General features: G+C 42.8%; 1 protein-coding gene across 25 annotated transcripts in view; it reads right to left on the bottom strand.

Annotated features, from left to right (window-relative positions):
• LOC137380667 (fibroblast growth factor receptor 2-like) overlaps positions 1-27,944 on the bottom strand; it is a 163,803-nt gene that overhangs the window by 103,624 nt on the left and 32,235 nt on the right. For 2 of the 25 annotated variants that reach the window (XM_068052872.1, XM_068052875.1), the window contains one exon: positions 11,029-11,318. The exons of the other annotated variants lie outside the window; for them this stretch is intronic. The gene's annotated coding sequence lies outside the window, so the exon portion shown is untranslated. The remainder of the gene's footprint in view (positions 1-11,028; positions 11,319-27,944) is intronic. 25 annotated transcript variants of the gene reach the window in all.

The raw sequence follows: 27,944 nt of genomic DNA, 5'->3' as shown, positions 1-27,944 counted from the left end.
GTGTGGAATTTATCATAATGGAGCAGTTTCACATTTAACAAATAAAATTACGCTTTCTAGGCCAGAGGACTGTTTAGCAGTAATTATGAACTTAGTACATCATCAAAAGTCCAGTTATACCTCATTCAACAAGGTGGAACTTTTCCAAGGGTTTTTACAGCGAGACTAAGAGCGCGAGTAAAAGATCTAGTCACTTCAATGATTTCTATTGATTGCATTCTAGGGTGGAATGGGGGGGGTGTGAAATCACAGCAGCACACTGTCTGGGGAAGCATAAAAATCACTGACACCAACTTCTGGATTTCCACGTCAAACTGTGTATGTGTGCACTCCAGAAGTTGCTGTCAGTTTCAGAGGAGTAATGACATTGACCCTGACAGTTTCAATACTCGCACAAATTCCAGGCCACGGTGATTTTCCAAGTGTCCTGCTGGCGTATCCTTAATAACAGATTCTAGCATTTTCCCGACTACTGATATCAGGCTAACTGGCCTATAGTTCTCTGTTTTCTCTCTCCCTCCTTTCTTGATCAGCGGGGTTAGATTGGCTACCTGCCAATCCATGGGGACCGTTCTAGAATCTAGAGAATTCCTAAGTTCAAAACCAATGTATCCACTATCTCTGCATTCATTTCTTATGCCACCAGGTCCAGGGGATTTGACGCCTTTTCTCCCATTAATTTCTCCAGTTCTCATTAGACTTGGTTTCCCCAAAATTTCCAGTACGTTGTGTGTGTCTTCTGTTGCGAAGACAGACACAAAATTATTGTTTAATGTCTCGGCTATCTCCTAACTTACCATTATAATTTCTCCTGCCTCTGCCTCTAAGGGGGCCACATCTACTTTTGCTTCTGACTTCCTTTTTACATACTTGCAGCAACTCTTACGATCAGTTTTTATATTTCTTTCTAGTTTACTTTTATAGTCTACCCTTAAATTTACCCTCATCTGAATTCTCCCACCCGCTTGTTAGCAGGACACTGGTCCCAGGCTGGGTGGCCTTGACTCCAGTGAAAATTCTGGAGAGAAAGAACTGACTGCAGCCCAGGACCCAGTGGAGAACTATTTAAATTTGTGCAAACTCTCCCGAAGTTTGAGGAAAGGGACATAGAGGCATTTTTCATTTCTTTTGAAAAGATAGCTCGACAGATGAAGTGGCCGAAGGAAAGCTGGACACTGCTTATGCAAAGCAGGTTGATGGAACAGCTCATGAAGTTTATGCCATGCTTTCTGAGGAGGTTTCTGCAGATTATGAGATAGCAAAATAAGCTGTTCTTGCTGCTCCTGTTAGTCCCTAAAGCTTATAGGGAGAAATTTCAGAACCTCCAGAAACAGCCTGGGCAGACATATATAGAATTTGAGAGGGTAAAGCAAATTAACTTTGATTGTTGGATGCGGGCACTAAAGGTAGAGGCCACGTATGAGACCCTTAGGAAAAAATTCTCCTGGAAGAATTTAAAAATTCACTCCCTCCATTAGTAAGAACCCATGTAGAGAACCAGAAGATTTCAACAGCCAGACAGGCAGTTGAGATCGCTGATGATTACGAGCTTGGTTACAAGCACAAACCCTTTGTCCATCACCTCCACAAACCCGAGAAGGATAGAAGGTGCGAGGGTGAAAGGAAGGCAAGTAGCCGGGGACAAGAAGGGCCAACTGGAAACGTCCCGGGATCTCTTCCTCAGGTGAGAAAGGAAGATGGTGAGGATGGAAGTGAGGTCCGAAAGCTGAAGTGTTTCCAATGCCACAAGGTGGGACACCTTCGTGCAGAATGCTGGAAGTTGTGGGGTAAACCCAAGGGACCTATTGGGGTACACAGGCCTATGCAGAGAAAGGGGTCTTGACCGAGAGTACAACACATCAGGCTTTAGCTCTGATTGCAGCTGTAAGGCCAAGTACAAAAACCGCAGTGAGTGAATGAGATACCTGAGTTATAGGGAATTCTTGTCAAAAGGAAAAGTAACTTCCCATCCCTCAAATGAGGCAGGTAAACCTATTGTTATACTTAGGGATACAGGAGCCACCCAAACTCTTTGGCTGGAGAAGGGCATAACTTTTCAACCAGAACGCACTGAATGCCAAGATTTTAGTGAATGGTACCAACGGGGAGTATGTACCATATCTTTGAATCGGGTGCATCTGCAGTGTGACCTAATGTTTGGAACGGTAGCTGTAAGAGTTGTCCATAGTTTGCCTGTAGACGGAGTTGACCTACTCCAGGGGAATGATTTGGTTAAGCGAGGTAGTAGCTTCTCCAGTAGTCACAGAAAAACCAAGTGAAGTCAAAGAGACAGAGCAGTTGCAGGAAAAGGTTCCAGGAATTTTTCCTTCAAGTGTAGTGAGCCGAGCAATGGCCAAACAAGTTCCATTGTCAGAGGTCAAATGGGCACCAGAAACAGATAGCCGAATATCTGCAACTTACTTTGGGGATTTGGATAATCCGAAGGAAATGTTCAATAAGTCTTCTCTGTTCAAGGCTCAGCAAGCCGATCCAGATGTAAGTAAAGTGGCACAATCGGCTCTAACTGAAGCAATGGGAGTTCCGGAAAGCTAATATATTAAAAATGGGATTCTGATGACAAAGTGGAGACCTCCTCACAAACCTGCGGACGAAGAATGGACGGTAGTTCACCAGATAGTGGTACCGCCCAAGTATCGTCGGGAACTATTAAGGATAGCCCATGAAATTCCTATGGCGGAACATTTGGGGATCCGGAAGACCCAATCAGATATATGTCAACATTTTTACTGGCCAGGCCTTTCCAAGGACGTGGTACAGTTTTGTAAAACACATCATACATGCCAGATTGTGGGAAAATCGCAACCTGCCATAAAACCGGCACCTCTAATTCCCATACCAGTTTTTGGGGAACCATTTAGTAAGGTGTTGGTAGACTGTGTGGGACCTTTACCGAAAACAAAAGCGGGTCATCTGTACTCACTATTATGGATATGGCTACTGGGTTCCCAGAGGCCATTCCCTTGAGAACAATTTCTGCTAAAGTAGTGGCAGAAACGTTAACTCAGTTCATCACTAGATATGGATTACTGATTGAGATTCAGTCGGATCAAGGTCCCAATTTTATGTCTAAAAGTTTTCAGGAAGTTATGGGTAATCTGGGTATAACATGGTTAAAGTCTTCAGCATACCACCCACAGACACAAGGGGCTTTAGAACGGTACCATCAGACCCTCAAAATGATGATCGGGTATACTGTCATGAATATGATTGGGAAAAAGGGTTGGAATTTCTTTTGTTTGCCACTAAGGATTCATCTAATGATTGGTTTTAGTCCTTTTGAATTAGTTTATGGACATGAGGTAAGAGGTTCTCTAAAACTAATCAAAGAAATGTTTTTGGAACAGAGGGCCGAATCTTCCGTGTCAGATTATGTATTCGTGTTCTGGGAACGGCACACGAGTGCCTGCAAAGTAGCTCAGGAACACCTGAAAGCTTCCCAAATAACCATGAAATGGGCAATCATGCCAAGACCCAAATATTTCAACCAGGGGACGAGGTGTTAGTATTACTGCCTTTACAGGGTGAATTGCTGAAAGCACGTTGTCAGTGGACCATACACAGTAGTCAAAAGCATTGGGAAAGTAAACTATTTGATCGACACCCCAGATTGCCGGAAAAAGAATTGGCTGTCACATCAATATGTTGAAACAATATCACTGCCAGGAGGTGGATAAGCAAGAACAGGTATGTTAGGTAATAGGGACAGTGAAGGATGAAAGGGATAGTATGGATGAGGCAGAAGGAGGCCCAGACAATTCTCAAATTGAATCTCCTATCTGGTTAGCTAATCTGTTCGGGAGATTAGACACTATGCTTTCCTATTTAGATGCAGAACAACGAGAAGACTTAACAAGGCTACTCAACATTTAAAGGAGTCTGTAGGGATAAACCAGGATGTACAACCATAGCCATATATGATGTGGATGTAGGGAATCCTCTCCTATAAAACAGCATCCTTATTGCTGAAGTCCAGCGAAACAAGCCCAGGTGAAAGCAGAGATCCAATACATGTTGGAAAATCACCTAATTGAACCTAGTCAAAGCAGCTGGAGTTCCCCAGTCGTGTTAGTGCCTAAACCTGATGTTTCAACTAGATTGTGCGTAGACTACAGAAAGGTTAATGCAATAACAAAGGCAGACTCCTACCCAATTCCTTGCTTGGAAGATTGTATTGACAGAGTGGGTCGTGCCGCGTTTCTTACCAAAATAGATTTGCTAAAGGGATACTGGCAAGTTACTTTAACACCTCGGGCTAAAGAAATATCAGCTTTTGTCACAACAGAAGGTCTTTTCCAATCCTGAGTGATGCCATTTGGGCTAAAAAATGTCCCAGCAACCTTCCAGAGACGGATGAACCAAGTGGTAGCCAGTGTTCCTAACTGTGTGGTTTACCTTGATGATGTGCTGGCACACAGTAACACTTGGAAGGACCACTTGGAACAACTAAAAGCTCTGTTTACCGTGACTTCTACCATCTGGAAGGACAAGGCAGCAGATGCATGGAAACAGCACCACCGGCAAGTTCCCCTCCAAGCCGCACATCATCCTGACTTAGAACTATATTGCCGTTCCTTCACTTTCGCTGGATCAAAATCCTGAACTCCTTTCCCAACAACACTGTGGGTATACCTACACCCCAAGGACTGCAGCGGTTCATGAAGGAAGCTCACCACCACCTTCTCAAGGGCAATTTGGGATGGGCAATAAATGTTGGCTTAGTCAACCATGCCCACATGCCAGGAGCGAATAAAAAATAAATTACAATATTACAGTCGGTTGATTTGGTGATAAACCTTATCAAAAGTGAATTTGCAAAATCGAGAGTAACCTACCAAGGGCATATAGTAGGGCAAGGATAAGTGTTGCCAAGAACTGCAAAAAGTACAAACATTGATGGAGTTCCCTGCCCCTAAGACCAAGCGGGAAATCATGAGGTTTTTGGGGATGTGTGGTTTCTACCGTAAAGTTTGTACCAAGTTTTAGTACTATAACTGCTCCACTGATGGATTTGCTACAAAAAAAGAAAGCCAAGATAGTGTGGTCAGGAGAGTGCCAAGCATCGTTTGAAAGGCTGAAAGCCATTTTGATCAATGAACAAGTGTTGGCTGCCCCAAATTTCACGAAGCCCTTCAAGGTAGCAATTGATGCTAGTGACCTGGGGCTTGGTGCAGTCCTGTTACAAAACGATGAATTGGGCACTGAAAGGCCAGTGGGATACTTTTCCAAAAAGCTAAATCGACACTAAAAGAGATACTCAACAACAGAAAAAGAAACCCTGGACTTACTACTAGCTCTTAATCATTCTGAAGCACATGTCGGTCATGATTACAGAGAGACACAGGTATATACTGATCATAACCCTCTAGCCTTTGTGGAAAAATTCAAAAACTAGAATGCCAGACTATTTCCATGGAGTTTACTATTGTAGCCCTATCACTTAAAGATTATTCACATTGTGGGGAAAAACAAGGTAATTGCTGATGCTTTTCTAGAACTTAATTTTGCTTTGAGTTATCAGAGTACAAAGATGGTAAAAAGCAGAACTGTATTAGTTACAGGTAAACAATGAATGAGAATGTGTGTGTAAATGTGTTTTAATATTTTTTATCCTTTTTTCCCCTACTCTTTGTAATGAAATGCATTTAAAAATAGCATTTCATTCCTCCAAGGATGGAGGTGTTAGGAAAGTGCTTTTATTTTTAATATTTTTTGAGGACTCATGTTTTAGAATTGTGAAGATGCATTCATTGAAGGACTGAACTGATTCCATAGATGCTGGACTTTTTTTTTTTTAAAAAGGGTCACTGGAAAGACTCCATTTAAAAACAACATTTACTGAGCGAGTGATCAGCTGGGAAGGTCAGTTTCAACTTAAACTTAATTTTCCTTTTGTTTTCGGCGGACCAGGGGGCTTCCGGGTAAGTAAATACCTATATATTTGGGCTGTTTCTGAACCCGAGACACTACACGTGTAGTGTCTCCCACCCGCCCTCCTCCTCTAACCAAAAAAAAGGACGGTGGTGTGTAGCTAAGGTAAGGCTTTTTCTATTTCTCTTTTTCTTATCGTGAGATTGGTAAAAACTTTTCGTTCCTTTTTCATTTATCTAAGTTAAGCTTAAGATTAAAAATGGCAGGAGATCTCAGACCCGTGTTATGCTCCTGTTGCTCAATGTGGGACCTCAGGGACACGGCTGATGTCCCTGACTCCTTCACATGCAGGAAGTGTGTCCAGCTGCAGCTCTTGTTAGACCGCATGACGGCTCAGGAGCTGCGGGTGGACTCACTTTGGAGCATCCGCGATGCTGAGGAGGTCATGGATAGCACGTTTAGCTAATTGGTTACACCGCAGATTAGGATTGCTGAGGGAGAAAGGGAATGGGTGACCAAAAGGCAGAGAAAGAGCAGGAAGGCAGTGCAGGTGTCCCCTGCGGTCATCTCCCTCCAAAACAGGTATACCGTTTTGGATACTGTTGAGGGAGATGGCTCACCAGGGGAAGGCAGCAGTAGCCAGGTTCATGGCACCGTGACTGGCTCTGCTGTTCGGAAGGGCGGGAAAAAGAGTGGAAGGGCTATAGTCATAGGGGATTCGATTGTAAGGGGAGTAGATAGGCGGTTCTGTGGTCGAAAACGAGACTCCCGAATGGTATGTTGCCTCCCAGGTGCACGGGTCAGGGATGTCTCAGATCGGCTGCAGAACATTCTGAAGGGGGAGGGTGAACAGCCAGTTGTCGTTGTGCACATAGGCACCAATGATATAGGTAAAAAACGGGATGAGGTCCTACAGCAGAATTTAGGGAGTTAGGAGCCAAGTTAAAAAGTAGGACCTCAGAGGTAGTAATCTCAGGATTGCTACCAGTGCCACGTGATAGTCACAGTAGAAATGAAAGAATAGTCAGGATGAATGCGTGGCTTGAGAGATGGTGCAGGAGGGAGGGGTTCAGATTTTTGGGACATTGAGACCTGTTCTGGGGGAGGTGGGACTATTACAAATTGGACGGTTTACACCTGGGCCGGACTGGAACCAATGTCCTTGGGGGTGCTTTTGCTAACGCAGTTGGGGAGAGTTTAAACTAATGTGGCAGGGGGATGGGAACCAAATGAGGAGGTCAGTGGACAGTAAGGAGGTAGCAACTAAAGCCTGTAAGGAACTAGATAATGAAGTCAGCGTGACTAAGGGAAAGAGTAGGCAGGGAGCAGATGATGTACGCAAAGGGACTGGTGGTCTGAGGTGCATTTGTTCTAATGCAAGGAGTGTAGTAGGTAAGGCACATGAACTTGGGGCTTGGATTAGTACCTGGGAGTATGATGTTATTGCTATTACTGAGACTTGGTTGAGGGAAGGGCACGATTGGCAACTAAATATCCCAGGATATCGATGCTTCCGGCGGGATAGAGAGGGAGGTAAAAGGGGTGGAGGAGTTGCATTACTGGTCAAAGAGGATATCACAGCTGTGCTGAAGGAGGGCACTATGGAGGACTCGAGCAATGAGGCAATATGGGCAGAACTCAGAAATAGGAAGGGTGCGGTAACAATGTTGGGGCTGTACTACACGCCTCCCAACAGCGAGCGTGAGATAGAGGTACAAATATGTAAACAGATTATGGAAAGATGTAGGAGCAACAGGGTGGTGGTGATAGGAGATTTTAATTTTCCCAACATTGACTGGGATTCACTTAGTGTTAGAGGTCTAGATGGAGCAGAATTTGTAAGGAGCATCCAGGAGGGTTTTCTAGAGCAGTATGTAAATAGTCCAACTCGGGAAGGGGCCATACTGGACCTGGTGTTGGGGAATGAGCCCAGCCAGGTGTTTGAAGTTTCAGTAGGGGACTACTTTGGGAATAGTGATCACAATTCCGTAAGTTTTACAATACTCATGGACAAAGACGAGAGTGGTCCTAAAGGAAGAGTGCTAAATTGGGGGAAGGCCAACTATACCAAAATTCGGCAGGAGCTGGGGAATGTAGATTGGGAGCAGCTGTTTGAAGATAAATCCTCATTTGATATGTGGGAGGCTTTTAAAGAGAGGTTGATTAGCGTGCATGACAGACATGTTCCTGTGAAAATGAGGGATAGAAATGGCAAGATTAGGGAACCATGGATGACAGGCAAAATTGTGAGACTAGCTAAGAGGAAAAAGGAAGCATACATAAGGTCTAGGAGGCTGAAGAAAGACGAAGCTTTGAAAGAATATCGGGAATGTAGGACCAATCTAAAACGAGGGATCAAGAGGGCTAAAAGGGGTCATGAAAAATCCTTAGCAAACAGGGTTAAGGAAAATCCCAAAGCCTTTTATTCATATATAAGGAGCAAGGGGGTAACTAGAGAAAGGATTGGCCCACTCAAGGACAAAGGAGGAAAGTTATGCGTGGAGTCAGAGAAAATGGGTGAGATTCTAAACGAGTACTTTGCATCGGTATTCACCGAGGAGAGGGACATGACGGATGTTGAGGTTAGGGATAGATGTTTGATTACTCTAGGTCAAGTCGGCATAAGGAGGGAGGAAGTGTTGGGTATTCTAAAAGGCATTAAGGTGGACAAGTCCCCAGGTCCGGATGGGATCTATCCCAGGTTACTGAGGGAAGCGAGAGAGGAAATAGCTGGGGCCTTAACAGATATCTTTGCAGCATCCTTAAACATGGGTGAGGTCCTGGAGGACTGGAGAATTGCTAATGTTGTCCCCTTGTTTAAGAAGGGTAGCAGGGATAATCCAGGTAATTATAGACCAGTGAGCCTGACGTCAGTGGTAGGGAAGCTGCTGGAGAAGATACTGAGGGATAGGATCTATTCCCATTTGGAAGAAAATGGGCTTATCAGTGATAGGCAACATGGTTTTGTGCAGGGAAGGTCATGTCGTACCAACTTAATAGAATTCTTTGAGGAAGTGACAAAGTTGATTGATGAGGGAAGGGCTGTAGATGTCATAAGATGCGTTTGATAAGGTTCCCCATGGTAGGCTGGTGGAGAAAGTGAAGTCGCATGGGGTCCAGGGTGTACTAGCTAGATGGATAAAGAACTGGCTGGGTAACAGGAGACAGAGAGTAGTAGTGGAAGGGAGTTTCTCAAAATGGAGACGTGTGACCAGTGGTGTGCCACAGGGATCCGTGCTGGGACCACTGTTGTTTGTGATATACATAAATGATTTGGAGGAAAATATAGGTGGTCTGATTAGCAAGTTTGCAGACGACACTAAGATTGGTGGGGTTGCAGATAGTGAAGGGGACTGTCAGAGAATACAGCAGAATATAGATAGATTGGAGAGTTGGGCAGAGAAATAGCAGATGGAGTTCAATCAGGGCAAATGCGAGGTGATGCATTTTGGAAGATCCAATTCAAGAGTGAACTATACAATAAATGGAAAAGTCCTGTGGAAAATTGATGTAGAGAGATTTGGGTGTTCAGGTCCATTGTTCCCTGAAGGTGGCAACGCAGGTCAATAGAGTGGTCAAGAAGGCATACGGCATGCTTTCCTTCGGAAAGGGGTATTGAGTACAAGAGTTGGCAGGTCATGTTACAGTTGTATAAGACTTTGGTTCGGCCACATTTGGAATACTGCGTGCAGTTCTGGTCGCCACATTACCAAAAGGATGTGGATGCTTTGGAGAGGGTGCAGAGGAGGTTCACCAGGATGTTGCCTGGCATGGAGAGCGCTAGCTATGAAGAGAGGTTGAGTAGATTAGGATTATTTTCATTAGAAAGACGGAGGTTGAGGGTGAAACCTGATTGAGGTGTACAAAATCATGAGAGGTATAGACAGGGTGGATAGCAAGAAGCTTTTTCCCCAGAGTGGGGGATTCAATTACTAGGGGTCACGAGTTCAAAGTGAGAAGGGAAAAGTTTAGGGGGGATATGCGTGGAAAGTTCTTTACGCAGAGGGTGGTGGGTGCCTGGAACGCGTTGCCAGCTGAGGTGGTAGACGCGGGCACGATAGCGTCTTTTAAGATGTATCTAGACAGATACATGAATGGGCAGGAAGCAAAGAGATACAGACCCTTAGAAAATAGGCGACAGGTTTAGATAGAGGATCTGGATCGGCGCAGGCTTGGAGGGCCGAAGGGCCTCTTCCTGTGCTGTAATTTTCTTTGTTCTTTGTACGTCACATGCCTTCAGCTAAGTAAACAACAGGTGCCTTCGGACTATGGGAGTTCTTTGCAAGAGAAGTGTCACGCAAACCCCCACCTGCCAAGACGGAGGCACACACTATTTTGCCACATGAAGATAATCTTAAAATAGCAAGCCCTAAGTGGAAGGACATGTGCATAATGCCAGACAACATTGAAACAATGGGAGCCCCAGCAATTGCTTCCCAATATACAGAAGTGGTCTGACCAGTTTTAGTCATATGACTATTGCTGTTGCAGAGAACTTGCACTACCCATAAAGGATTTTTGAAGAGACTGTTCCGTATAAGGAGCTAGTCACATGACTAGCCTGCTGGGCAACTTGGAAGTTTTTTTGAATTTGAACTCCCAAAGGGGATTTGAGGACAGAACGCCATGTGCTCATGGACTGAGAGCATCTCCTCTCCCGCCTGCCTGCTCATCTCTCAGGGAACTGAAACCATTGAAAACACGTGAAACTCAAAGAGAGAAGAGTCTGCCACGTGAACAAAGTTTTAATATGATTACTGGGCCCCAATGAATCGCAAGACCATATCTTCAATCAAGGACTACAGCGAGCTGGAGAAACAGTAATAAAATATTGCCTCAAACTGTTCTGCTCTTTTCTATTCTTACCTGCATGTTTATATTGCGTGTGCATGCTAGCATAAGCGCATCGTATATCGGTAGGCGTGCACGTATTAAAGTTTGAGTTTAAGGCTTAATAAATTTTATCTTTCCGCTTTAAACCAAAGAAAGCCGGTTGGTACTCAGTTATTTGCCTGATAATTGGAAACTGTGAACAAGGATTCACAAAGGGGGAACTCACAACACAATGTGTTAAAAATAAAACCCTGTTACATTAAGACCATGTAAAGACAGCCGAAGACCCCTGGACACATTGTTCACCTGGTCGTTAACAGAAGTGACGTCAAGATTTATGGTGCTCGAGAGTGGGTTTAATTTTTGAATACTGTTTTGAGTCAGTTGTGTTTGTAGCCTGCTGAAAGAAACACCCAGCTTATCTTCTCTGAGAAACCATGCAAAAAAATCCAGCATGTGGTAACTGTAACGCCTGATGCCGCATTTCTCCTGAGAAGCTTTTGGAAGACTTCCGCTCAACATCTCCTGAATGAACAGCTTCTGAAAAGATCCCAGTGACCTGTCTACGTGTACTCGGATGCCAGACTGTATGCCATCTGAAACACATCATATCTTATTCTTTATCTTCAAGAATTAACAAGTACATAAGCCAGAGCATCTTTATTTTTCCTTTAACCGGGGTGTGTGTGTGTTGGGTATTTGGAAGGGAATATATATATTTACTGTCACATTTCAAACTGTGTGTTAAAGCTTTGCAGCTTTACTGACTAAGTCCTGTTTTACAATAAAATAATACTCCTGTTGTTTATTGAAGAAAACTGTGCTCATGGACTGAGAGCATCTCCTCTCCTGCCTGTCTGCTCATCTCTCAGGGAACTGAAACCATTGAAAACACGTGAAACTCAAAGAGAGAAGAGTTTGCCACGTGAACAATGTGGATTTTATTCTGAAACTAAAATAGAGTATATAATTGGCCGCATCAGTAACATGGTACACATTTAAATATTTGTTGTGACCTATGGAGAAGTGGAACCAGAGAAAGACAGTGCACTCCTCCCGCCTTGGTCGTAACACTACCCAAACTCCTCAAACTTCCTAAGCAGAATCTCATTCCTAGTTCAACCTATGTTGCTGGTTCTTACATGGACCACAACAACTGGATCCTCCCCTTCCTTCTTCAAGTTCTTCTTCAGCCACGAGGAGATGTCCTTAACCCTAGCACTGGGCAGGCCTACACAGCCTTCGGGACTCCAGATCACGGCTGCAGTATCTATCCATTGCTATACTATCCACTACCATATTGCTTTTCGCTCCCGCAACTTGAATGGCCTCCTATACCATGGTGCCACTGTCAATTTGGCTTTCCATGATGCATGAGGGGAAGCGATGGCATGGTGGTATTGTCACTGGACTAGTAACCCAGAGACCCAAGGTACTGCTCTAGGGACATGGGTTTGAATCCCACCACAGCAGAGGGTGGAATTTGAATTCAATTAATAAATCTGGAATTAAAAGCTAGTCTAATGATGGCCATGAAACCATTGTCGATTGTTGGAAAAACCCATCTGGTTCACTAATGTCCTTTACGGAAGGAAATCTGGTCTGGCCTACATGTGACTCCAGACCCACAGCAATGTGGCTGACCCTTAAATGCCCTCTGAAATGGCTTAGCAAGCCACTCAGTTATATCTAACGGTTACGGTCAATAAAGAATGAAACCGGACAGATCACCCGGTATCGACCTAGGCACCGGAAACGACAAAGGCAAACCCAGCCCTGTTGACCCTGCAAAGTCCTCCTTACAAACATCTGGGGGCTTGTGCCAAAGTTGGAAGAGCTGTCCCACAAACTAGTCAAGCAACAGCCTGACATAGTCATACTCACAGAATCATACCTTACAGACACCGCCATCACCATCCCCGGTCACGTCCTGTCCCACCGGCAGGAAAGACCCAGCAAAGGTGGCGGAATAGTGGTATACAGTCGGGAGGGAGTTGTCCTAGGAGTCCTCAGCATCGACTCCAGACCCCATGAAGTCTCATGGCAACAGTGCAAACACGGACAAGGAAACCTCCTGCTGATTACCACCTATCGCCCCCCCTCAGCTGATGAATCAGTACTCCTCAACGTTGAACACCACTTGGAGGAAGCACGGAGGGTGGCAAGGGCACAGAATGTACTCTGGGTGGGGGACTTCAATGCCCATCAAGAGTGGCTCAGTAGCACCACTACTGACCGAGCTGGACGATTCCTAAAGGACATAGCTGCTAGACTGTACATGCGGCATGTGGTGACGGAACCAAGAGGGAAAAACATACTTGACCTCATCCTCATCAATCTGCCTGTCGCAGATGCATTTGTCCATGACAGTATTGGTAGGAGTGACCACCGCACAGTCCTTATGGAGAAGAAGTCCCGCCTTCACATTGAGGATACCCTCCATCGTGTTGTGTGGCCCTACCACCATGTTAAATGGGATAGATTCTGAACAGATATAGCATTGCAAAACTGGGCATCCATGAGGCGCTGTGGGCCATCAGCAGCAGCAGAATCGTATTCAACCATGAACTGTAACCTCATCGCACAGCATATCCCCCACTCTACCATTACCATCAAGCCGGGAGACCAACTCTGGTTCAATGAAGAGTGCAGGAGGGCATGCCAGGAGTAGCACCAGGCATACCTCAAAACGAAGTCTTCTTGCGTGCTAAACTGCGTAAGCAGCATGTGATAGACAGAGCTAAGTGATCCCATAAGCAACGGATCAGATCTAAGCTCTGCAGTCCTGCCATGTCCAGCCATGAATGGTGGTGAACAATTAAACAACTAACTGGAGGAGGTGGCTCCACAAATATCCCCATCCTCAATGATGGGGGAGCCCAGCACATCATTGCAAAAGATAAGGCTGAAGCATTTGCAACCATCTTCAGCCAGAAGTGCGGAGTTGATGATCCATCTCAGCCTTCTCCTGAAGTCCCCAGCATCACAGATGCCAGGCTTCAGCCAATTCAGTTCACTTCACGTGATATCAAGAAATGACTGAAGGCACTGTATACTGCAAAGGCTATGGGCCCTGATAATATTCCGGCAATAGTACTGAAGACCTGTGCTCCAGATCTTGCCACGCCCCTAGCCAAGCTCTTCCAGTGCAGCTACAACACTGGCATCTACCCTGCAATGTGAAAAAATGCCCAGGTATGTCCTGTACACAAAAAGCAGGACAAGTCAAACCCGGCCAATTACCGCCCCATCGGCCTACTCTCAATCATCAGTAAAGTGATGGAAGGTATCATCGACAGTGCTATCAAGCGGCAGTTGCTCAGCAATAACCTGCTCAGTGATGCTCAGTTTGGGTTCCGCCAGGGCCACTCAGCTCCTGATCTCATTACAGCCTTGGTGCAAACAGGGAAAAAAGCGCTGAACTCAAGAGGTGAGGTGAGAGTGACTGTCCTCGACGTCAAGGCAGCATTTGACCGAGTATGGCATCAAGGAGCCCTAGAAAAACTGAAGTCAATGGAATCAGGGGAAAAACTCTCCGCTGGTTGGAGTCATACCTAGCACAAAGGAAGATGATTGTGGTTGTTGGAGGTCAATCATCTCAGTTCCAGGACATCACTGCAGGAGTTACTCAGCGTAGTATCCTAGACCCAACAATCTTCAGCTGCTTCATCAATGACCTTCCTTCAATCAGAAGGTCAAAAGTGGGAATGTTCGCTGATGATTGCACAATGTTCAGCACCATTCGCGACTCCTCAGATACTGAAGCAGTCCATGTAGAAATGCAGCAAGACCTGGGCAATATCCAGGCTTGGGTTGATAAGTGGCAAGTAACATTCGAGCCACACAAGTGGCAGGCAATGACCATCTCAAAGAAGAGAGAATTTAACCATCTCCCCCTGACATTCAGTGACGTTACCATCGCTGAATCTCCCACTATCAACATTTTGAGGGTTACCATTGACCAGAAACTGAACTGGAGTATCCATATAAATACCGTGGCTACAAGAGCCGTTCAGAGGCTAGGAATCCTGCGGCGAGTAACTCACCTCCTGACTCCCCAAAGCCTGTCCTCCGTCTACAAGGCGCAAGTCAAGAGTGTGATGGAATACTCTCCATTTACCTGGATGGATGCAGCTCCAACAACATTCAAGAAGCTCGACACCATCCAGGACAAAGCAGCCCATTTGATTGGCACACCATCCACAAACATTCACTCCCTCCACCACCGACGCACAGTGGCAGCAGTGTGTACTGTCTACAAGATGCATTGCAGCAATGCACCAAGGCTCCTTAAACAGCACCTTCCAAACCCGCGACCTCTACCAACTAGAAGGCCAACGGCAGCAACTGCATGGGAACACCACCACCTGCAAGTTGCCCTCCAAGTCACACAGCAGCCTGACTTGGAACTATATCGCCATTCCTTCACTGTCGCTGGGTCAAAATCCTGGAACTCCCTTCCTAACAGCACTGTGGGTGTACCTACCCCAAATGGACTGCAGCAGCTCAAGAAGGCAGCTCACCACCACCTTCTCAAGGGCAATTAGAGATGGACAATAAATACTGGCCTCGCCAGCGACGCCCACATCCCATGAATGAATTGTGTTTCTCAACCAGACTGGCAGCAAGTATCTCATACCTGCTGAACAGCAAACGCTGAGGCTTCTCCACCACTGCATCTGAAGTCTCCTTACCCGCTTGAGGCACAGTCACATCCACCTGTCCCTGACCACTAACCACTACCTAACCCAAGAGATGTGACTGCCTCCCGGGATAGGATGTTTAGCTAACTCTTCCCCTCCTTGATGCATCTCAATGTCTGCATCTCAGACTCGAGCTCAACAACTGTGAGCCAAGTTCCTCAAGTTGTAGACATTTACTGCAGATGTGATTGCCTGGGATCATGGTGCTCTGCACAAACTTCCACACTGCAAATACAGCACACCTCCTGTACTGCCAGCCCTATATAACCTTGTTTTATGTATGTTAAAACGTAACGTAATTTATTCACTTTTTTGTAAAAAAAAAACCCAAAACAAATTTAGCTAGTTAAAGTATTACTTTAATAAAGTACTGGATATAGGTTCCTAGTTTTAAATAATTACTGCCTAAAGCTTATGCAAATCACAAGATTTAAAGACACCTCTTTGTCCCTCTGCACTGAATTCCACTAATGTTGCATTCTACGGTTACATGAAATCTACTGGAACATGATTGAGAAACTGAGAAACAGAGCACAGCGCAAAACATTTCTGTTCATATCCTTAAGAATGATGACCTGTTTTAGAAGGAAATTAAACAAACTGGCAACTTCATATCATAATACTGCCCTTGTAGAGCTAACTCTGGGCAGGATCTCCAGACAGCTACGACAGGGCCTGGCTGCCATCTGGATCCACAAACTTAAAATCAGTCCAGCCCACTCTCTTATCTCCTAAAATCCTTGGGTAGCATGCTACAGACATTTCCTCCGTCTGGTGTCAAGACATTTGAAGAAAAGAAGTGAAGCTTGCTGGATGCAATTCATTTGAATTAAACTTGATAGCTCCAATAAATGTGCTCATCGTTAAATGCACAGTTTCCCCTGACCCATTTTATACTTTTGAAATAACCTACTACCTAAATTTTGAATAGTAGCTGTGACTATTTCAGTCTTTGCAAATTAAATTAGAACCAGTATTATGTTTCCTATAAGCAAGTCTTCACAAGTGGATTTACAGTTTTCTCTGTGCTCAAGTGTACATATGCATCTTGACAGACACAGTCAGAAACTCAATTTCTTACCTGTTTTCAAAATTAGCTGTTGTCTTTATGCGCCTTTAGGCAATTAATTCCTCCCACCTGTGCCTTAATTTTCCCTCCCATCATACACCATACCCTAGACCTGGCTGAGGGGACAGGCATCTGCAAATGACCACCTGGAGGTTGGCAAGAGTGGGGATACACCCAACCTATGCTTCACACCTCCTTGGCAATCTAGTGAGGTCTGAGACACCCCGCAAAACAAAAAAAAAACTTGTTTTTATATAGCAGCTTTCATAACCTCAGGACATCCAAGAGTACTGTACAAAAGGTGAAGTCACACGGGATCAGAGGTGAGCTGGCAAGATGGATACAGAACTGGCTCAGTCATAGAAGACAGAGGGTAGCAGTGTAAGGGTGCTTTTCTGAATGGAGGGATGTGACTAGTGGTGTTCCACAGGGATCAGTGCTGGGACCTTTGCTCTTTGTAGTATATATAAATGATTTGGAGGAAAATGTAGCTGGTCTGATTAGTAAGCTTGCGGACGACACAAAGGTTGGTGGAGTTGCGGATAGTGATGAGGATTGTCAGAGGATACAGCAGGATATAGATCGGTTGGAGACTTGGGCGGAGAAATGGCAGATGGAGTTTAATCCGGACAAATGTGAGGTAATGCATTTTGGAAGGTCTAATGCAGGTGGGAAGTATACAGTAACTGGCAGAACCCTTAGGAGTATTGGCAGGCGGAAAGATCTGGGCGTACAGGTCCACAGTCGGGGCATAGAGTATAAAAATTGGCAAGTCATACTGCAGCTGTACAGAACTTTAGTTAGGCCACACTTAGAATACTGCATGCAATTCTGGTCGCCACACTACCAGAAGGATGTGGAGGCTTTGGAGAGGGTACAGAAGAGGTTTACCAGGATGTTGCCTGGTCTGGAGGGCATTAGCTATGAGGAGAGGTTGGATAAACTCGGATTGTTTTCACTGGAACGACGGAGGTGGAGGGGCGACATGATGGAGGTTTACAAAGTTATGAGCGGCACGGACAGAGTGGATAGTCAGAAGCTTTTTCCCAGGGTGGAAGAGACAGTTACTAGGGGACATAGGTTTAAGGTGAGAGGGGAAAAGTTTAGAGGGGATGTGCGAGGCAAGTTCTTTACACAGAGGGTGGTGAGTGCCTGGAGCTTGCTGCCGGGGGAGGTGGTGGAAGCAGGTACGATAGCGACGTTTAAGAGGCATCTTGACAAATACATGAATAGGATGGGAATAGAGGGATACGGTCCCCGGAAGTGAAGGTTTTAGTTTAGGCAGGCATCAAGATCGGCGCAGGCTTGGAGGGCCGAATGGCCTGTTCCTGTGCTGTTCTGTTCTTCGTACTTTGCAGCCAAATTAATACTTCTGAAGTGCAGTCACTGCTGTAATGTAGGAAAAACAGCAGATTTATACACAGCAAGATCCCATAAACAGCAATGAGATAAGTGACAAAATAATCTGTTTTAGATGCTGGTTCAAGGATGAATATTGGCTATGAGGCTGCGGAGAATTCCCCTGCTCTTCTTCAAAAGTAGTGCCCTCGGACCTTTCACATCCCCCGGGACCTTGGTTCAACGCCTGATCGGCAAAATGACTTTTCCAACAGTGCAGTACTCCCAGTTGCTAGAGTGGGCCTTAAACCCACAACCTTTGACTCAAGAGCTGAGAATGCTACCAATGAGCCAAGGAAAGCCCAAGTGCACCCTTTCTGAAGTGCCTGTTACTACAACAAATCAGCATACTTTGAAATGGTGCAACTTGAATATTTACTATTGAATAGTTAGGCTAAAATATTTGAAAACAGAAAGCAAATGCAACCTCCTTTCACGTGATCTGTACCTATTATCTATGTGAATGACATACTACAAGCCCGAAAGAAAAAAAATCAGACAGGCTCTGCATCCACACACCTGGAGAAACGTCAGCTGTAAGTACAAGAACTGACATTCCATGTGCATTTCCATGCAGCAGAAAATATTGCCCCACTTCGTTATTATTCCACGACTCCTATTAACAATCCAACAGTAGTATAAAACTAGACTAATGCAGTGATTAGCTTTGAAACTAGAGTATTCATTCCATACACCTGGGAAACTTGAATTTAATTTTAAAAATTGCTGTATCATTTAAGCCTTTGATACACAGCATCTTATAAAGCAGGATAAAGACTTGCAAAATTGAGTCAAATGAAAGGCAACAGTACCTCGTCAGACAACACTTCTTAACCAGCTGCTCACATCTAGAAAGATACAAGATAGTTGTTTTTTGCATTATATTATATGGTTTATTTTGCACTCAAATTTGGTGAAAATAAAGTACTTGCATTTCCACTAACACTTTTGGAAAGAGGAAGGTTTTTGAATGCATTCTTATGCTCAGGCAGTTAGAAGTAATTGCAGTGGCAATAGATTAGTAATTTTAAAGGCAGCTCACATAACCCCATCACAAATTCAAAGCTGCATAACCCCATTAGGAATTCAAAGCTGCATGTACTTTAAGTTATGAAAACGCACAAAATATAATACATACACGGACATGGATTCAAACCTAACTGCGAGCCAAATCTATGAAGTAATCCCTAATTATTACAGACAACACTCAGCTGCAGCACCTTATACAATAGCAGGATATGACATCTTGGCCAATGAGCATCTAGTTGCTTCATGATATTTACAGGGCCAAACAACTATCATGAAAACAGAAAATATTTTTTATATGATTAACAAAATCTCTAACACTAGCTGAGCATCCTGCAGTTACCACTTCCCATTCTGTTTGATCTTCGCAATGATTATGGGTCACTTATCTGAACCTCTATACTGTAGCGAGATAATAAGCTTTCACGTGGCTTGTGGTATTTCAAACTGTTGTGTGCCTTCGATTAATGTCTATTAAATTATAATTTTTCACTACAAAGCTAGTTGAAAGGACGAGACAGAAAATAAAATCTGTGGCAAGTACCTACGTGACTTCAGCTGCACTGTGTATCCACATGATGTCAACTGTATACAACGACATACCTCGCTCTATGTTATGCTGAGCTGTGTATCCATGTGCCTCAATAGCACCTATCTGCTTCTGGTCCACCCTTACTTCTCAAAAAACATTGAGGAGCACTATGTAAGTTGCTGATCTGTACAATGCCTTTCTCTGTACCATATTATGCTAAATACAGCCATGATACTTGGTCTGTACAGTGCTATATATTCATTCGCCCTAGGCAGTTCTGTATTACACATCCTTGCTCCCAGGTCTGTGCTGTACTATCTATCCGCTTGGCTGAGTCAGTACTGTACTATATATCCATGTGCCTGGGTTTGTACTGCACTATGTATCCACATCTCTGGATCATATGGTACAATATATTCATGGGCCTATGTCTGTACTGTACACACATCTGGGTCTGAGTCATATCCACATGGTTCAGTCTGTACTGTAAGCTCACATTCAAATGGCTGAGCTAGTACTGTACTATAAATCCATGCTCCCAAGTCTACACTAAATATTTACATGCCTGCGTCACACTGTACTATATATCGAGATGCCTGGGTGTAGCATTTTATTTATATTATAAAAATATATACACACGCAGGTTATACTGAACTATTTATCCATGTGCCTAGATTTATACTGTACTGGATATCCATGCAATTTAGCCAATACTGTACTTACAGTTTTTCCGAACCCGAGCTGGAAAAAGGGCTAAATTACATTCTCCTTTCAACACACATGGCTGACAGTAAATGGTCTTTTGCTGTTCAGCCTCTGGTTCCCACATGCAGGGATTATAGCAGAATTATTCCCTTGGAGCATTGTACTCTCTCTGGAGGGCAAATAATTACTTACAATTTTCCAATGCCTGGACTACATAAACAAAAAAAAACTGCCATGCTATTATGAAAAGTACAGTCAATTAAAATAAGTACACCACAATAAATTACCCTGCGGTGGCAATGAAACCTGGAGTTTCTCTAGTCTATTACATGGCATTAGGAGGGATTCTAAGAAAGCTGATCTATGTGCGAGATAAAAAGGAAAGTTCTGACCACAATCAATTCTTACATTTAAAATCCTAAACAGTGGATACATCTTATTTACATGATTTATTATACCTGGTTCCTGCCCAAGTATCATTATTGCAACTTGTAATGCCTGCATTCCCATTGTAGTTGAAATACCATTATGTAAATTAGGAGTACAAGAAGAGACAGGACATTAGCATGTTCAAAAACGAATTGGATTTTTAATGAAGTAATAAAGTTTAGACAAGTTTTAGCTTAATCTGAAAAGAGGCAGATAATTAGACACTAAACTTCAAGTGTCCATCTAATGCTTCACCCTTAGGGTTATGTAACGTGGGATTTTTTTGGTGCCATGTTGAATAAAACTTCCCCATTGGAGAGGACCACAATGATTCTTTCCTCACAAATTTAATGTAAAGAAAATCTGAAAACAAAACATACTTAGAGAATTATGAGATCTGACCAATTCAGCTCAATAAGACAGAGTGGAATAGACAATAATCTCATTGTTTATAAATTTTAAGAAAGTTTTGAAGCCTAGTAGTTACAAAATTCCCCACTGGAAGACATTGAGAGCGTCACTAATATAAAGCACCATGGTCTCAAATGACAGTCACATCTGGACTTCCCAATTATGCTACCTGATAATGCTTTTACATCTGGCACTCCTCTGGTTTGGATCAAAGGAGGCGATGGCAAAGCATCAATTCCCAGATTTACATAGTTAAAATTGGCTCTATTAGCTCAAGAATGTGGGTCTGTAATTCTCCCACAGGTCAAAAACAGCCACTTTTAAACAAAGGGAACATAACAGGTCAGTGCAACGATGCAATTCTCCTACAATTCAAATTACAGAAGCAACTAATGTAAGAGTGCCTTCCATTAAGTTGTTAAAATGGAGCCTGTCCTGTACTTTTGGTGGATTATCCAAGTTCTCTTATCAGCCAAACATTGACAATGGTTTGGGCAACACATATGCATTGTAACATGCCACATAATGAATCACAGAAATACTCCAATAAAATTCAACACAAAACAGAAAAGACCATAGGTTGTGTTGCAAAAACAGATACAATTTTACACACCATGGTTTTGGGGTTTGCAAAAGGTTAGCCTACAGTGGTCTGTATATAGCTAATGCAATATACATGATGCCAACTCTGGCTCCCCAAAAATTCAAGCATTAATATTAAAATTTTAGCAGGGTAGAGAGAGAATATTACAGCAGAACTATCCAGAGATGTCTCAGTGACTAATTTATAAACTACAGAAAGTTGGCTAGACATATAATAACATGGTTGATGAACAGATTAAGCACAGTTAAGTATTTTTTCAGAAAGAATGCAAACATCGATTTCCCAAAAACTTTATAAAATGTGATTACTGCTAAACATAATCTAGACAAATAAATACATGAAAAACACTAATTTTGTCAGAATACATAAAATGAGAAACCTAGACTTTCTAGAATCTTAGAAATTGGTTGGGAAAGATAATTTTCCAGTCAACACAGTTGTTTCCCATTTGATAGAATGTTGGCTGTGAGCATGGAGGACCCAAACATATTTTTCAGTTATGCAAAAATGGTTTGCCACTCACCTCCCTCCACCACCCCTGCCCCAAGTTTAAAATCATATCTCATGATTTTGAGATGAATCAATACAGAATGATGGTTAAAAACAGTGGTTACAATTAGCAGAGGCTTCATGAAGCATAGAAATCTTCAATATATTGCAAAATCTATTGTTACGTCTACAGTAAACTTTCTAAATGGATCTAGTAATGTCATAGCATTTGTCCTGCATAGCTAAAATAGGCAATATTATTATACTCTATAGTTTGAGAGGAGTGAAAAAATACATTCCCTTCAAAAGTTTTGGGAGAGAAATAACATGTTTGGTATGTTATATTTAGGTAAATACATTAAAACAACCTATGCTTCTACTACATATTGGAGAGGCCACTGTGAATAGTAGGCAAAACTTTTAAGCTTCAATCAGCATGTTGTGAATAAACCTTCCGATAAATGATTGACTCTTCCTTTCCCTCTCCTACTGTAATCTGTAATCTATCTGCAGAACTCAACTCACTTGAATAATTACCCCCAGGCTTAATGGAGAAATATAATGACATTGAGATAGTATCTGTGTTTACCATGTTACAGAAGGTGCTGCTGCTTTCAGAGCACTGCACATTTGGAATTTAGAGAACGAGGTTCAAAACAGGTCTCAACAATTTGAGATCTCTATCTTAGGCCAATAAAATTCACTCCCGATTGGTTATGAACAACAGAGCAATTTAGAAAATCCTTAACCTTCTGCAACCTCACATCTTGCTTTTTTGGGGTGGGGTGTGGGGAGAGGGGGATGGGAGTATGCTTAACAGGCACTTTTCTTTTTTGCTCACACTAAACTGCCAAAGCTCTTCAATATACTTAGATAATTAATTGAGCTTTTTTTTTTAAAAAAGCTTCAGTTGCAGGCATGTTCAGAGAGAGAGAGACACACACACACACACACACACAGTCATCAACAAGTTGACTGTTAATGCTGGATTCATGGTTTTATTCAACCACCGATTGTCATGAAAGTAGGCTGAGTGATGAACTACCAATTTGGCCAGTAATTTTGTGATTGGCTCATATTACAAACAGTAATGAATTAAATGCTGATGTGTTCCCGAACCTCTCAAACATGCAGTCAGGAGCAGTTTAGCGCTGCAGTGAATCCCTGTAGATCTCACTAAAACAAAGCAAAAATAAACTACTGTATTATGTTTCTCAAATCAGCCTCCCACAGTTGTTTGCCAAAAGCACTACATAGCACTAGAATAATTTGACTACAGGCTCTGTGACTAACACAGACCAGATCCAAAGTTATAACAGACAAATGAAAGAGTTTCACTGCTGTAGTACATTCTTCATGCATATAACAAACTGTACTCCGCCATTTTTTAAATGGACATATTCATTTTCTGTAGACAATTATGCTTGAATTTTAAAAATGCTGAGAAATGTTTGAAAACAGAGGCTGGATCACATGGAACAATGAATTATCGCAGCATCGTAAGGAATCATACTCAAACTATCACCTGCTGCTGGAAATACTTAGCAGGTCTGGCAGCATCTGTCGAGAGAGAAATAAAGTTAACGTTTCAGGTCTGTGAGCTATCATTTTGTTCCTAGTTCCGATGAAAGGTCATTGACCTGAAACATTAACTTACTTTCTCTCTACATAGATGCTGCCAGACTTACTGAGTATTTCCAGCACCTGTTGTATATTGCTCTTGTATTACTTGCTGCTGCCAGTCAAAGGAAAAATCTACTTTTGGTCAACTCAAAATTCAACATTTTAGCATTTTGCAGGCTTATGAATTAATTTTCTATTTCTCTTATGCAGTAGTGAGTTTTCCCCAAATTCAAAGTTTCAGATCTTAAATGATTTACTTCCATCTAGGGAAAACCTTGAAAAGGGGCATTGTTTGCAATATTTGGGAGTGTTTGGCCAAAAATGTCAGCACCAACATTCTTTCAAAACTCAGCTCAGACAATACCACATTGGTCACAGTGGAAGTCGACTGTGTAACAGATGCATGTTTTATTCACATAGCTACACCTCGCTAACGTCCTTTTAGTGATCTGTTACCAACCAGGTAGATCACCATGTGTTTTTACAATAGAAGAGTTGGCCACTGGTGGAGATGCTGTTAATATGCCTGTTGCTGGTACTAGCACAGCAATAAAATGAAGCCTTGAAGAATCTCTCTCAGTTTTCCTGCCCCAGCCTCTCAAACAAATTTATGCCCTCTTTTGATTGGTTGCTGCAAAGGAACGTTATTATTGGACCATTTCCCAGCTTTCTGGTCATCCTCTCATCAAGCAAAACATCTTAAAATGTTAATATACTTATGAAGGACGCAAATGTTGATGGTCATTAAAGTCATGGCAACCAAAATCCACAATTATGCCAATGTCTAGTTAACTTCCACCCTTTCGAAAATCCCAGTGAAAATGCAAGTAATCCACATCACACTGAGCAGAACATTTTAATCACAGTACTAAACTTAATGTGAACAAATACACAGCCCTCCAGAGACTACCTGAACTGCAGCATTACATTTTTTTTTCAGAAACAGATAGCACAATGATGTCATATTCCACACAGGCAAATAATTTACTCTTAACAAGAAGTGACTGGCCAAGTCAAGCCAAACGATGTTACCTTCAATCTCATCAGCCTACTAATACTTCACTGCAAATATATACTGTCATCTTATCAGGGTTATGACATGGTATTGGACAGCTTGCTTTGTCTTGCACAAATATTTCTGCGAGAAAAGTACAGTATATCAAGACAACAGCAAAGTCATGGGAGCGAATTTTACAGATGTCGGGGGTCGGAAAATGCCTCCAGGGGAGGCCCACCATGGACCTCGATGCCAGGAAGGCCTGGCCTGGCCACCCCCCCACCGCTCGACAATGGGAGCCCAATTTAAATATTTAAATTAATTAAAATAAACAAATTAAATACCTTCGCGCTGTCGCCGTCTGTCCTGGACCTGGGGATCCGAAGTTGAACACTGGTGGGCAGGGGGAAGCAGCTAAGTTTCTCTGTGTGGGGGTGGGGGGTAGTCATCTCATTGGTGTAGGGGATGGCAGGAAGGGGTAAAGTGTATAGTTGATGCACTTTGCAGGGGGGGGGGGGGAGGGAGAGGTCAAGTGCACAAGGCAAGTGTTTTTTGGGTGGGGGGGGAAAAGAGGGCAGATAGTCATATCTATGGTTTTTGGGGGGTAGAAGAGGGTCAGAATCAATTTATTAAATTTTTTAAATCAACCTATCTTTAAACATTTAAATTGAAATGGAGGCTCAAAGGCCTTTAAAAATGGTGTCAGTGTCTGCACAAAGGCAGCTGAAGCCATTGCCAGGGATGAACAGCCCACCCTTCCACATCATCGGGGTGGGCAGTCCGCCCTGGCTATTTAAATGAGCCGCTGCGATACCCGCAACGTGCAGCCCGCGTGGGCGGACCGCAATTGTTTTCACCAGCCACCAACCTCGGCGGTGGGACTATAAAATTTCAGCCCATGATGTTTGAAATGAACTTTTTACAAGGAGTGGTACAGTCAAGACTTTTTATTTATCCTCAACACAAATTGAGTAAAACCGTAAAGCATTAATTACATGCCACGGTACACAGATCATTAAAACTTGTACCGTAGCCTTCAACTCTGAATAGTGAAATAATGGAATAATAATTGTTGCCCATACTTCAAAACAATTATAATGGTTAATGTTCTAGAAATACTGTGCTATATTACAATAAATGTATATGTAGCAGTGGATCTCCTGTGATCCTCTAATTGCATGAGCATTATGTGTTTGATAAGGAGAGGATTACGTGGTGTAATTTAGAATACATCACTAGTGTGGAGGTTTATCAAATGGTAGATAGAAATTAGAACCTGAAATTAAATTAATTATTGAAAATTAGATGAAATTGTATACTAGAATTTTTTTGTATAACTGTATAACTTTAGGAGTAAAGGGAATGTGAGTTCAAATAAATTACTGCGAAATATATGTGTACTGTATTTTATATACTACAATTTAATTTGTGTAGAGAAAGATCTCCATATAATTTGTAAGGTGTATTTTGTATGTGTGGGTGTGTGTGGTGGGGGAAGGATGCGCGATGTTGAGTATTCGATAGTTGGGTGCGGCACCATTAAATTTTACAACACAGAAGAAGCAATTTGGCTCATCCATCACGGGCGAGTTGCCTGAAAAACCTATAGACGCAGGTGCACTCCTTTGCCCCTCCCCTTATGTTTTTCTCTTTCAAATATTTATTCACTTCTCTTAATAGCTATGAATTCTGCTTCCACCACTATTTTAAAAGGATATTCCAAATCCAAACAATCCTCTGCATACAGAAAAATTTCGTCCAACCTCCCCCTTCATTCTTTGATCTTAAATTTATGTCCTAGTTACCAACTGACTGGTGTTTAGCTTAAAGCCCTCAATTTTGAGCACCTCTCTCAGATCTCCTTACCTTGCCCCAATGAAAACAGACACACCTTCTCTCATCTCCTTATAACTAAAGTCTCATATCCCTTGTATCATCTTCACAAATCTTATTTGAATTTTTTCTTTAGTCTTCACATACTTCAAAAAACAAAAAGGAGACCAAAACAGGATCCAATGTTTTAAACTGCAGTCTAGCAAATGATTTGCTTCAGCTTAGCACTACTTTTTTACTTTTATAATCAAAGCCCACATTTATAATTTAAATTCTAAATGCTTCGCTTAGATCATTTCGGAAATCAAATCACAATGCTGTTTTGATGTTTAAGGAGAATGAGTGTTTGAATTCGAATCAGTTGTGAGTGTGAAGATGGTAGAGGGATGAAGGGGGAAGGTGGGCAACTGGATTGAGTGGTAGAGAGTGTAAAACATTATGGAAGGAGGAGGGAAGAGGGAAGCACAAGGCCGTGTTAAGGTTGCTGGTGGCCGAGAGCAGGTGGTAAAGCAGATTTACTGCTACCTGCAGAACTCCTAAGAGTTGAAGAAGCAGGAAAGATTGGGGCTGCAAAGAGTAGTGAGCAGGACAGAGGGTGGTGGGATAAGCTACAAGCAGGGCAGAGAGAGTTATTTTTTTATTCGTTCATGGGATGTGGACGTCACTAGCTAGGACAGCATTTATTGTCCATCTCTAGTTAGGGAGGCACTGAAGGACAGAAACAAAGATAAAAAAAGGAAAATAAAATATCCTGGGGAAGGGAGACCTCAGGGTTTGGGTGTCATGGGAGAAGATTTTAGGGTGTATGAGCAGCTGATAGTGAGGTTTCTACATCTGAGAGCAGCTCAGAAGGTACTTCTGGGGGATGGAAGCAGTAGGCTGAGTCTCTTGGAATAGTGAGCGTGTTGTTTTGGCACTTAACAATAGTGGGAGAGACTTCCAGGGTGTGACAGTGTTGGGACATTGGTACCAGTGTCTTGGAGCACTGAGTAAAGGGTTCTAATTTCTCAAATTGGAGGTGAAAGTGCTGTTGAGGTTTGGAGCATGGGATGGGGGAAAACACGGGTCTTCTTAAAATTATTAGTTATTCTTATAGATTTCATGGTATAAACACCAGAAACTTTTAAAATGGCTTAGTTAAAACTAGTAAATTTTCCTGTAACTCTCAATAGAGAGAGCCTGGTAAGAATGAAGCTTCTCCATTATAAATCTAATACACTTTCAGTCCATACATTGTTAAGAATTAGTATTTTTGAATTACTTTCTTGTAACAAATTCTTTTAATAATCCTTTAAGGTGTTAACTATGCTTTACTAAAGGTCGAGAAGCAAGACTGTGTCCAAATTGCTGAGTGGAATGTGTCTTTAAATCACAGACATGGTTCTGTAATGTAATAACTTTTG

Source organism: Heterodontus francisci, chromosome 20 (genome assembly GCF_036365525.1).
Source record: "Heterodontus francisci isolate sHetFra1 chromosome 20, sHetFra1.hap1, whole genome shotgun sequence".
NCBI classification, from domain to species: Eukaryota; Metazoa; Chordata; class Chondrichthyes; order Heterodontiformes; family Heterodontidae; genus Heterodontus; species Heterodontus francisci.
The sequence above is the reverse complement of the archived record's forward strand: the minus strand, read 5'-3'. Positions and strand labels throughout refer to the sequence as shown.